The 12,370-nt window shown below is 30.3% G+C and overlaps 1 protein-coding gene across 2 annotated transcripts in view; it reads right to left on the bottom strand.

Annotated features, from left to right (window-relative positions):
• The window catches only part of LOC132917170 (lachesin-like), a 189,756-nt gene extending 178,580 nt beyond the window's left edge, over positions 1 to 11,176 (bottom strand). For both annotated transcript variants that reach the window (XM_060977778.1, XM_060977779.1), the window contains exon 1: positions 10,659 to 11,176. The gene's annotated coding sequence lies outside the window, so the exon portion shown is untranslated. The remainder of the gene's footprint in view (positions 1 to 10,658) is intronic.
• Between the last annotated feature and the right edge of the window lie 1,194 nt (positions 11,177 to 12,370).

Raw genomic sequence — 12,370 nt, 5'->3', positions numbered from 1 at the left:
TGCCGATAAATTAGCACCGCTTGTATTAAAGCAGTATATATTTATATATACGATAAAAGCTTTTCAAGATCAATTTGCCATTTTCCAAAAATATAAAGTATTCGGTGAGATCAACGCGATGTTTAACGGGGTCACTAAAATGATTGGAGTTGAATAAAGTGATATATTTATATTTTAAACTGTAAGTCGTTACGTCGCCTTTTTACAATGGTTATCATTTCATCTGAAATCGATACAAAAAATTCACAGTTAAAAAGTTCCTCTACCGCGGAAACAATCTATTCGTAAAAGATAAGTTATTAGGTTTCAGAACACCAAACTCGTCTTATCAGATCCGCACGGTTACCACCTACGACTATTATTACACAACAGTGATATCAATACAATCTACTGATATATTTTATTGAACTGCGCAGAGAACGACGTAGAGATATAAAATGCGTTTGACGCGATCAAATTCGACTTCTACGCGTATACAACGTCTGTATTTTTTTTTAAAACGTGTGCACTACGTTATACGCATAAACAACAAAACTAATTGATATTTTCGCAGCTATTGTGCAGGCCAATAAAATAAAGAAATAACCACATACAAAGCCGTAATGATTATTATTATTATTATTATTGCCGAGTTGTAAATAATTTTTTACGTTACCACAAAAACGTTATGCCAGAAAGATTCCTGCTGATTCGCGAACAATCCATCGCCGTCGGCTGGCGGTGGTAGTGGATTGGGGATGATTGTCGAATGTTGGTGGTGGTGGTGGTGGTGGTGGTGGTGGTGGCGAGATGGCGTGAGAAGAGAACGGTGTATTATACATAATATATAGAAAGGACCCTGTTGGATCCGGTGGGGGGGGGGGTCGAGGAGGGGAATGCGAGGCTTTCTAAATCGTAAACCATAAGTCATTCAAACGTATCGTAGTTATATATATATATATATTTTTATTATTATTATTATTATTATATATAACGAACGACGCGATCCCAATCATGGATCTCGGCATAATACTGATGGTCTTTCTATTACAAGTGACATATTAAACTTTTATATTGAATTTATATACTCGACAACTTCATATTTTTAGAATTTCCGTTCACAAATAACATGTAATAAATTTATTGACAATTGCCGCATGGAAATGATAATATTAATAATAACAAAAACAGTTATACAATACTCTGTGCAAATATAGTATGCCCATACGTAATTCGGTAACTTTCCGACGTTTTAAATAATATTGGCGATTCAGACGAATACACATCATGACTGATTTACACCGTGATATCTTGAAATTACAAAAACCTTCAAAACACTGTACACTCGTATTATACTGCAAGTAATAGTCACACAAACTTCACTCGTGTGGCAAATCAAATTAGCGAAAAATATTTATGCCTTTTAAATGATATTAATTATCGTAAAATATTTTAATTTTTTCATATCATATGTTTAATCACCGTAATATCATATAATCCATATATAAATACGGAATTGCAGACGCATTAAGCAATTGGAAATTCAACAAATTATTCATTAAAAAATAATTTAAAAAATGTTTAAATGCTTTATCACTTTTTAAATTTGTCACACTATTTGTCGCACGAGGATTTTACGATGTCAGTTTAGAGTATTATGATAGTTTCAACGATTTTTGTCACGCGTGTCACCTTGTATTATTGAAAATATTATTGGATAATATTTATTCAGTAATTACAGTTGTAGTAATTGATTACAGTTTAATAATTTGCTTATATATTGTATTTATTAAAAACATTTTAAAACGGTTTTTTTTTTTTTTTTTGTTATAAATTAATCATGTTCGGCTTGTATCTTGTACACATATATAGGTAAAAATTAATTTATCGTTGTAAAAGTTTTTAATAAAAATTACTATCATTATTCTAAAGCTTCTAAAATTAAAACAGACATGGTTAAAAAAAATAAACGTTAATGAGCCATTTTAACAGTGAAATCAACGTTCAGTACCATTAACGGATAATATGTTAAACTAAATATATATATATATATTGCATTTGGCACTGAATATTTGTTACCGAAACATAATAGATCTGTGAATAATGTATATGGTACTAATCCTCAAATTAAAAAAATAAAATTAAAACTATTCATTTATATTATTTCTTTAAACATTTATAAATATTTTATCTGACGATCAAAATACGGAGACTAAGATTTTGCTTTGGGAAAATATATTAAGTTTCAAATTTTAAACTGTAGAAGAAAAAAAAGCATCACAAGTACAGGGTTTCTTTCTTTTGTCCATCGAGTATTTAATAACAGGGAAAATATCTTTCGGTACTTTGGCATTACGACGCGAATATTTACCTTTTGGAATGGTTTTTTTCATTTATATATATAATATAAACTGAGCATCTTTCACAAAGATGAAACATGAGATTACAATTTTACTAGCCACCCAAATAATATATTTTATTAAACTAACTATATCGTATACGCCTGTTTTAAATTAAATATGTTTTTATCAACGATAATTGAATACTAATAATTTATGTATAATTATTCTTTAGAAATATTGCCTACTACACAAAATAAATAATGTGTACACAAAAGTTTAATATATTTAAAAAAAAAAAATTGTATTTAGATGAAAATTTTAATTTTTGACAAAAACTTTGCATATAATTGAAAACAAAACTTCAGTATGCAACAAATCAAACGCCCCTTTTTTCATGCAGTATATATTATCGCGATTCAGCTATCCATTTTTTATCTCTACTATAACTATAATTTTATTTTGTTTTATCTTTGCATGGGGAGTATTACTCGTGCATGTAAATATTTATAAATTATTGTATTATAAAAGAAAAACGTACTTTTGTTAATGGACTATCCTCACATGACCATTAATTTTTTTTAAATTTTAAACACGATTTGCTAATGTGTGTATTATTATTATTTAGTCAAACAAGTACGAGAAAACAGAATAATATTACCTAAAAATATTAAAGTCGTAAATTTAGGTTGTTATTTATAATTATATGTTTATAATAATTGTGTCATAATCATTACCTACGCCTTTTCACAGTCATAGCTTTGATTTTTGTTTGTTGTATACCGAATGGCTCGTTTGAATACGTCTAGAAAGTAATGAGAAGTCAAGAAAAAAAACATTAAAACAGTATGACAATACACGGACGAAAATAAAAAACAAAATAAATAAATATTTTACGTTCAATTTAGATAGTGTAGTTTGGGTAGTTTACAGATAGATTTAATAAATGATCGAGTCATTTGCAACTCTGGCAATGCGCAGATAGGCGGCAGCAGTAGATTGAACGCACACAGTACACTATTAAGTACGTATCGATTTGACGTTAGAATACCGTAGTTACTTTACTTACAGACAAGTGAATTTGTGTTATTTTATTCGACGGGGACTCGAAAATTGTCCATTAATAATAATATTCAAAAAAAATTAGCCTACTGATCGGCTACTCCTTCAAGCTAGGCTTCCGGGAATCTCGAAAGACGATTTTCAAAAAGACGATTACGCAGATACAGGTTAGTCGTGGACAATATTAATATCTCGCGACTCTCGCCTTGACGGAAGTCATCTGTGTTGTTCTATAAGTCTAATATTATTATTTCAAAATATTAAAGACGTGATGTATTTATACGTATGTGTGCGAATACACTATTACACTCTTGCCGAACAAGTAACCCTAAGTTTAAATAGGCTGGCAATCAATTCAAAAACCACTTACCGAAGTGCCACAGGAGTAACTATGGGGGCGATTCGTGTATTTTAATTTATTAAAAAAAAAAAAGCAAAGGTCAGACTTCTCGCATCAGATATGAGCGATAATTATTGTTTATACCGAAACGTACTTATAATATTAGAAAAAAAAAATAACTATTTGATTTAATATGCGTGTGTATAATGATGTATATTATTTTAACAAGCGTGCAATACGTTTTGTGATTTAATCTTTTCACAACAAAAGCAACTGGCCCATAAGACTGAAATGTAAAGAAAAACTTTTCATGTTTTGAGAATTTATTCAACCACTAAGAATTATCCGTACAACCATTTAAAATACAATGCATATTATTGTGTAAATGATCGTTTAAAGTGATGAAAGTTTACTTTGCAAAAATTAATAATATATAATTATCGTCGAGTGTGTAGTGTTATATTATTTTAGCGAGTGCCTACACAACATAAATAAAAAAAAAAAAATAAAATACAAACACGTTTGTAAAAAAGAAACGTTTCTAATGTATACAGGTATTCAAAACCAGTGAAGTAAACCTGGTATGTTCAAAAATTCAGCATGTGAGTACTGCGTATCACGGTTTAACGCCGAATTCTCCGTCTCCAGAACCATAAAGTATGAATGTAGAAATAATAATTCAAACAAAACGCATTACAAAGGAATATTGTTTTGTTCTTGCCAGCATATTACAATATTACAGTTTACTTAGACAGCAGAAACTCGAGATTTAACGTATATTTGTATAACAATCTGAGAAACTCAAGATGCGTCGCGAATTTGAAAAAAAAAATAAATAAAGAAAGAACTAACCAATAAGTGTGTGCGATGTTAAACGGAAATGGCGAATCGCATCAAATTGATTACGACTTGATATAATATTAAATGTTTTAAAATTATTGGTTCATAAATCTTAAAGACGCATAATATATCATCATAAAATCGAATTTTACAAATTCAATTTTCTATATTCAATATGCAATTTCCGATTTTGTTTCGATACCATGTAATATAACTATGTATATGTAATAATGATTACGTACAATTTGGTTACAAATGATTGGTATAAACAATTGGAATTTTTTTTTTTTTTAAGTAAGAAGCCATTCAAATGTAAATTTCTTTTATAAAATAGTTACAAATATATAACAATAGTTACAATTAGGATAGCATTGGAACGGTTTATATTGATATGAAATAATATATCTGTGAACATAATAATTTATGTACGATTTTGTTTATAGCACATGATGTATTATTATTATAATTAGTAAACAAATTATTATAATATCACTTATTTATCCTGTACTAAAAAGACGCGTTATATACCGACAAGATTTATGAATGAAATATCCAGGAATCATTTGTCACCATTGTCCGGATTTAAGTATATTATGATGTACCCGAAGCACATAATAATATAATATTTCTATTATATTATTGTGTATTCTTGCGTTTTGTATTTACTCGTTAATATAATATACATAATATTATATTGTAAGATATGATTTTTTTTTTTTGAAGTGGTATGGTCTAAAATAAAAAATCATTAGAGACTACTGCAAACGATACTGAATGAGGACTTTTATGCCCTGCAATTTTTCTAATTTCTATATGAATAGATTATTCTCGTTTATCGCGGTTTTAATTTTAATTTTAATTTTAAACGCAGTATAATACATTTCAGTTGTATAAGGCAAAACTATTATAGTCAGAATATTGTGTTAGTTGCAAAGCTCTCGAATCCTACCATTCATGTATAATGTTCAAAATGATAATATTGGATATAGAGTATTAAATTGATTGAAAACTGCAAGTCCAGGTGAGATTTTAGGAATTATAAAAAAGAGAGGCAGACATATTCATATCATTCCGACATGAACAGTATTGTAATTTTAAACAATTTGAAATGCAATAAATGTGATTAAATTATTTTATTAATATGTTTCAATATTTTACAATAATTGTAAACATCATGCTACTTATATTCAAATATATTAAAGTTATTGAAAACATTATGCATACGTCATAATTTTAAGCCTTTAATACTACGAATTTTGTTAAAATGTATAATATCTATTACAATTTTTTTTTCGATATAGTTTGATGAACACATACATTATTAATTTTATACGTCAAACTTAAATAATTTCGAGAATTTTGATGCATTAAATAAATTGATGAAAAAAATTCATTTTTTTTATCAGAATTTAATGTTTAAAATAATATGTCACTATCTTCAGTCGTGACATCACATCCTATACTATATCATTAAGTGTAAGAAAATTATTCTAATTATTTAAAATATATCAATAAAAATATAATTTTGATTGTACAATTGTCTATAAAAATAAATACATATCTTAAAAGTATTGCAACTGCTATGGAGTATCTTAAGATATTGTTACTTTTATGAATGTTATTTTTTTTTTTTAATAAATTTACTAATTTTATATAATATATGTACTTAAAATATTTTAAAACGAAACGATAGGAATAAAAAAAAAGTATTAAATGTCGAGATAAATATTAAACATAATGAACCGCATTTTTGTATCATAAGTACAAATAGAACACAACTCTAAGGATGTCTTGAAATAATTATAAATAATTAACTACCTGTACAAAGTATTTCATTTTCATTTTTAATCTACCAAAATACTCAGAAATTGTTTGAAATATTAAATTTTTTATAACGCGCGTTGTCATTGAAAAAGTAAAAGCTTAAAAGCGAACGATAAGAAATGCAATAAAAACAGCTTTTTTCTAAAAATATTGTTTTGTAAAAAGATTTATCACTAAAATATTATGTTAAAAAATATTTTTCGGAATAATAATTGTTTCCTGTTAAGAGAATCACCGTATGCCGGTATTTATTTTATATAATATATGTAGTTTTTAGTCTTTATACACAAAGAGTTAACTCTGAATAAAAAATGTATAGCATACATATGAAAATCCTAATAATAGACTTCTATCTCAAGATACTATTTTAACTTATTATATCAATTTTATAATTTGTTTAACAATATTGAATTTTTTTGATATTTTTAAAAATGCATTCATTATTTTCTCAAAATCATCGACAGTCGTACTTTATACTTCCACTTGTACTTAGTACATGTTTAATATGAACATTTTTAACAAATCATGGACCTAAAATAATTCATTTTTTGAGTTTTAATATTTGATAGAAAAAATTAAGTTTTTCCAGGTATATAATGTTACAGGATATTGTTGCGAATTTGTAATAACATTTTTATATTGGGAAAAAAAGCTTATCGTTAATCTCTTATATTTTTATATTATAATAAAACGTTAAAAGAAAATGTTCAGTGGTGGTTACCCTTCATCTGTACAATATAATATTTAGTGTTAAATAACTTTTAACCGACCGCCGCTGGTACGCATTTTTCCCCTTTATCTAAATACGGTACGGCTATAGTTGATATTTTTTTTTACAATTAGTGGACATCGAGTGCCTATTAAACGAACTGCAGTGCACTTTTGCGGTGGATAGCGCTGTTTTACCTAATAATTATATTATTTTACAAACAGTTCTATTTTGAAATATTTTCATTTTGATCAAAATTGTGTTGTACACAAATTGAAACATTAAACTCGTTCAAAAATCCATATAAACAATTTATATATATCCACATAAATTAATTTTGTCTATTTTATTATGTATTCGGAAATTACAATAATATAGGATTCGGGGATTCTTAATTGGTTATTATTTAGATAATATAAATTTGTGACTTAATTAATAATAATATGAATAATATTAAGAATATGACTTTGCTTTTGTCTATATTATCTGTATTATTTTATGTTAAAAAATGTTTTTTTTTTGATAAAATGTAATAATTTTGATCAGATATTTTTATCATAATATTAGTGATTGGTATTAAAAATACCATTTTCCTTAGGGTTTTTTTAATTTATTTAATTGTTTCTGTATACTTTAGAAAACTTTTTGGTAATTGTATCTGAATGTTCAATTGCATATTATTTCGTAAGTTTTAAGTATAATAAAAAAAGAGCCTTAATAATTGATAATTAATAAATAATTAAATTCAAATTTAACTATACATTTTGGTTTATAATTGTTTTTTATTTTTTTAGTTGCATACTTGTATACAATTTTCTAAACAAGTCCCAACCCATACACATATATTGTGATCAATTAAAAATATCTTTATTACACGGTCATGTTGCTACATGTACTCGTATTATATGTATTGGGTATATTCCGCCAACTTTTGACGATTTTTATTATATTTAACAGTCATCGACGAATCCATTAGAAACCTGACTGTTCATTTTCCTATCATAACTTTATTTTCGATCTGTGTAACTGATTATATTATTATGTCTGATGATTTACAATGTGTCCAAACGTGACTCCATTTTGACGCAACAAGAACTTTTAACTTAAATTTGTATTTCGTAAAAGTAACATAATAAATGTCCATGTCAAATTAAAAGTAGTAGTGTTTTTTAGTTATAACAATATTAAAGTGAACTCACGTGCAAGTTGTATACGGCACTTGTTCTCGCATTGTTGTTTATTTATCTGTATAATATTGTGATAAGATTTATGACGCATAATTTGGACGAAAACATAAGTTTACATACATTTCATGACTGATTTGAAGATTTAAAAATTGTATTTCAATTTTGACATTGCTCATAATATATGACAGTAATAATAATTTACGCATTTACAAATAAAGTTAAAATACAAAATCAAGAGAGCTCTTATACAAATGAATAGAATTAGATTTCTTTAAATTCTTAAAATTTTTCAATATTCTACTTTATTTTCAGTACTACCGAATTTGATCAAACTGAAACTTAAAATAATAGTTTATTTGTTTCTATACTAGTGAAATAATAATAATGCAATAATAGTATATGCATTTTTATTTGTTAAAGTTTTTATTATTTTTTTTGTTAAACATTAACTTGATTATTATAATTGATTTTGAAAATTCTATTGATTGAACTATGAAAATGTTATAAAAACTAGTTGGTATACCGGTAAAAGTTATAAATTGACTCACGAATTCACGCTATTGACGACAAGGTTAAATTACTAGTTGCTCAAACTTTTATAAAATAAAAACATTTATAATGTATAATACTGTATCAGTAGATCTTTTCCCACACAAACTTTGAAACCACTATATGGTTTGATCTGTTACTATTCTTAAGAAAGCTGGAAAAGAGATAAAAAAAAGTATATCAACAGTGATTGAGAATTGAGCGTTCGAATTAAATTACTTATACTTACTAAACTTGTGGTTACCTATTGTAAGGATTTTGTTATAATTGTAAATCTATCTTGTTGAATAATAATAATTAACAGTTAGTTTATAAAATTTATCATAAATGGTGAGTAAATAAAAATAAAATACATTCATTAAATGATTCTAACCACAACCCCTATCATTTAATTCTGTAAACAAACTTAAGTATAAATAAATATTTTTAACGGTTTATTAAATAAAGTTATGCATGTAATATGATATGTTAGTATCATTGCAAAGACATGATAAAAGTCAAAGTCCAAAACTAAAAAAAATCTCTATATAAATTTGCGATAAAATATATATACATGTATATCGAGTGGTCAAGTTACTTTTATTTTAATTAAGATTTTGTAATATTAGTCTTGATTATAATATTATTTTCTACGAGATCGGGAATATAATGTCCTCTATTAAGTCTTAGATTTCAGTCTTAAATCAAAAAATAGTACACTAATTAAATTTATTATATAATTTTAATTTATGAAAATTGATCATAACTCAACATTTAGAACTAAAAACTTCACAATTTTATACCGATAAAAATAATTTTTTTTTTTTTTTTATTTTGCTTTGCATAACGTTTCAACCAATTTTCCAAATGAATGAAACATAACTGAAGACCGTATAAAGTGATATAAATGTTTCATAAGGCGCGTGAAATAAATAATTATAATATTTATTTTTTTTTCATAAGCGATGTAGTTTACATTGGTTAATACAATTAAAATCATACTCAAACAAAATAATTATTAAAATATCTGGAGTGTAAAGTTTCTGCACAAATCTCACGATTTACAACATTTTTTACGTATTTTTTTTTTATTTAGATGTTTTGTACATATATTTTTTCACGTTCATTTTTGCGTATATATTTTTACTACGTTACCGTTTAATTATATATTAAACGGTTAGGTTATACCTTTATTATTACTATCACTATAAGTTATTGTTTACTAAATACGAGTAGGTACTCCACATGTCGTTAAACCGTAACTGTATTCGTTTTAATTATTTCCACCAAACGGTTTCTTGACGTGTGTACATTTCATATTTGAATGTAAAGAGTCACTTAATTGATAACACACAGCGACACAAAGACAGTTCAGGTCTCTTTTAAACGCACTTTCCGATATGGCCTGTATATCTGTTGTCACCATACGAAACCGGAACTGTGTGTCAACTTAAACGCTATTGGTTCGTCCACACACCACAACGCGTGAGTTTCAAAGACGCGTTTTAATCTAAAGTATGCGGAACGACGGGACACCCCTCACTCGATGTACCGTTCGAGAGAACTACAGCGATACCGAGACGTTTCAATATTTCCATATTCTTTCGAGATAACGGTCCACGGCACTTTAATACCGTATAATACGGTTCACTACTATTCCGCGTGCATTGGATGTGTGACGAGTGATCTCTTTACGCCAAAGACGACATGGTTTTTTTCGACGAAATCGCTATGCACTCGACAGACCCCCCCCAAAAAAAAAAAAAAAAAAACGATGTCGATTACTCGACGCGTGACACCTGTTATTATTGCATTTGCGGACCCAAACTAAACACTGTTGACGAACTTACCTGCACGTGCATGTGCGTGTCGACGACGACGTGTCCGGAATTCGAGATCCGCGGGACGGAAATTCGTTTCGGCGAATAAGGACGATGAACAGGCGCGGGGTGAGTGAGGGACACGAATGTCCGCGAATACTGTGTGACGCGAAGCTGCACGGTCGTCACAACTCCTTCGCCGCAATAATAATGTTATCAACTGCGACTAGACGATTAATGCATAACCGCCTCGCGACGTGCGAACGTGCGTGAAGGACCACATGGTGGCGACGAGACCGCGAAAATCCTGCAGCCGGAAAATTTTGGGGAGGGGGTGAATACTAATGCGGCGTGTGCGATATTACGGCCGACGACTCGACGGGTGCATGTCACCGGAGGTACTACGGACGATTGACGTTCTCCGCCGCGTTTTTCGCGAACTCTCTCGTCGGGGGGCACGTGAACGGAGAGACACCACACACGTACGCGTGTAACGGGCGGGCACACCGTGTCGGATACCGCGAGACGACTGTCAGCCCGCCGCCGCCGTCAACGCCGCCGACGACGACCACCGCCACCACCGCGGGCGGCAGCGGCGGCGTCGGCGACACGCTCCGCAACGTTTTTCGGTACAGACGTGCGCGAGCTCCGCCCACGTCACTCGCGGAAAAATTTTCCGCCGCTACGGCCCTTTCCCCGCGGCGGCGGGGAGGGGGTGCGGCGGTAGGTAAGTTGCCGAAATTCCCCGATTACCTAGGAGAAACCCGAGACGTCCCGTCGCCGGAACTCCGCGTCCGTGGCCGCCGACGCGCGCCCCGTCGCCAACTCACTCCCCCCCCCCTCTCCCATCGCTCAGTCCGCGATTCCGCCACGTCCGTCACTCGGCGATACCATCGTCACCCGAACGCCGACGACTGTGCGACCGATGTGTAAATACGCGCGATAAACCGTTATGATATTTTACGGACAGAGTCCGTCGCCCGACCATTTTTCCACACGAGTCTTGTGGATATTGACAACACTCGTGTTTAGAAACGTCAGTCAGAGCCGTGTTTTGAGACGACATTTTACAACTCTGCGCCCCATGTACGCAAATTTGAACTTTTTGTTCGTGTCCCCCCCCCTTTTTCCCCATTAGACAATTCTGAATACGCCCCCGGTCGTATCGATAGTATAATAGGTGGATGGAATAAGACGTATTCTCATACCTGTATTTAGCCGACCGTTATCAAACCATCGTTTGAAACAATGTAATTTTGGTTTCGCGTTTTTTCGGCTCTACTTCGGCATCGCAACATGTTTTTTTCCCCGCAAAAGTCATTAATTCGGTACCCTATAACTCTTTCCCGTAGTACGGTACTTATAAACATAGGCGCAAGTAAGAGATATAGTTCGCATGAGAAAATAATATTACTCGGTTGCAATGGTTTACCTGCAGCCACATAATTGGCTATGTCGTTGCTACTCCGATCGTACGCGTAAACGTTACGCTGTAAAGATAAAGAAATTAAGTTTTTCGCCCGTTCTGTTAATAATTTTCTATACGATTTTTATTCCATCCTTTTTGTTCTCACAGTGTATAATTTTATAGTTAAAAAATACGATGATTTTTAGGGTGTTTAAGCTGTGACTTGTTATTTAAAATTCATGCTGAGAAACAAAAATAACGACACCAAAATGATTTTTGCTTTATATTATCAGATTTTACTATTATAGTACGATTTTCAAAATTCCCGTGGGAT

This window comes from Rhopalosiphum padi, chromosome 1, assembly GCF_020882245.1.
Source record: "Rhopalosiphum padi isolate XX-2018 chromosome 1, ASM2088224v1, whole genome shotgun sequence".
In the NCBI taxonomy this organism is placed as follows: Eukaryota; Metazoa; Arthropoda; class Insecta; order Hemiptera; family Aphididae; genus Rhopalosiphum; species Rhopalosiphum padi.
Note: the sequence above shows the minus strand (reverse complement) of the source record. Positions and strands in the feature narration are given on the sequence as shown.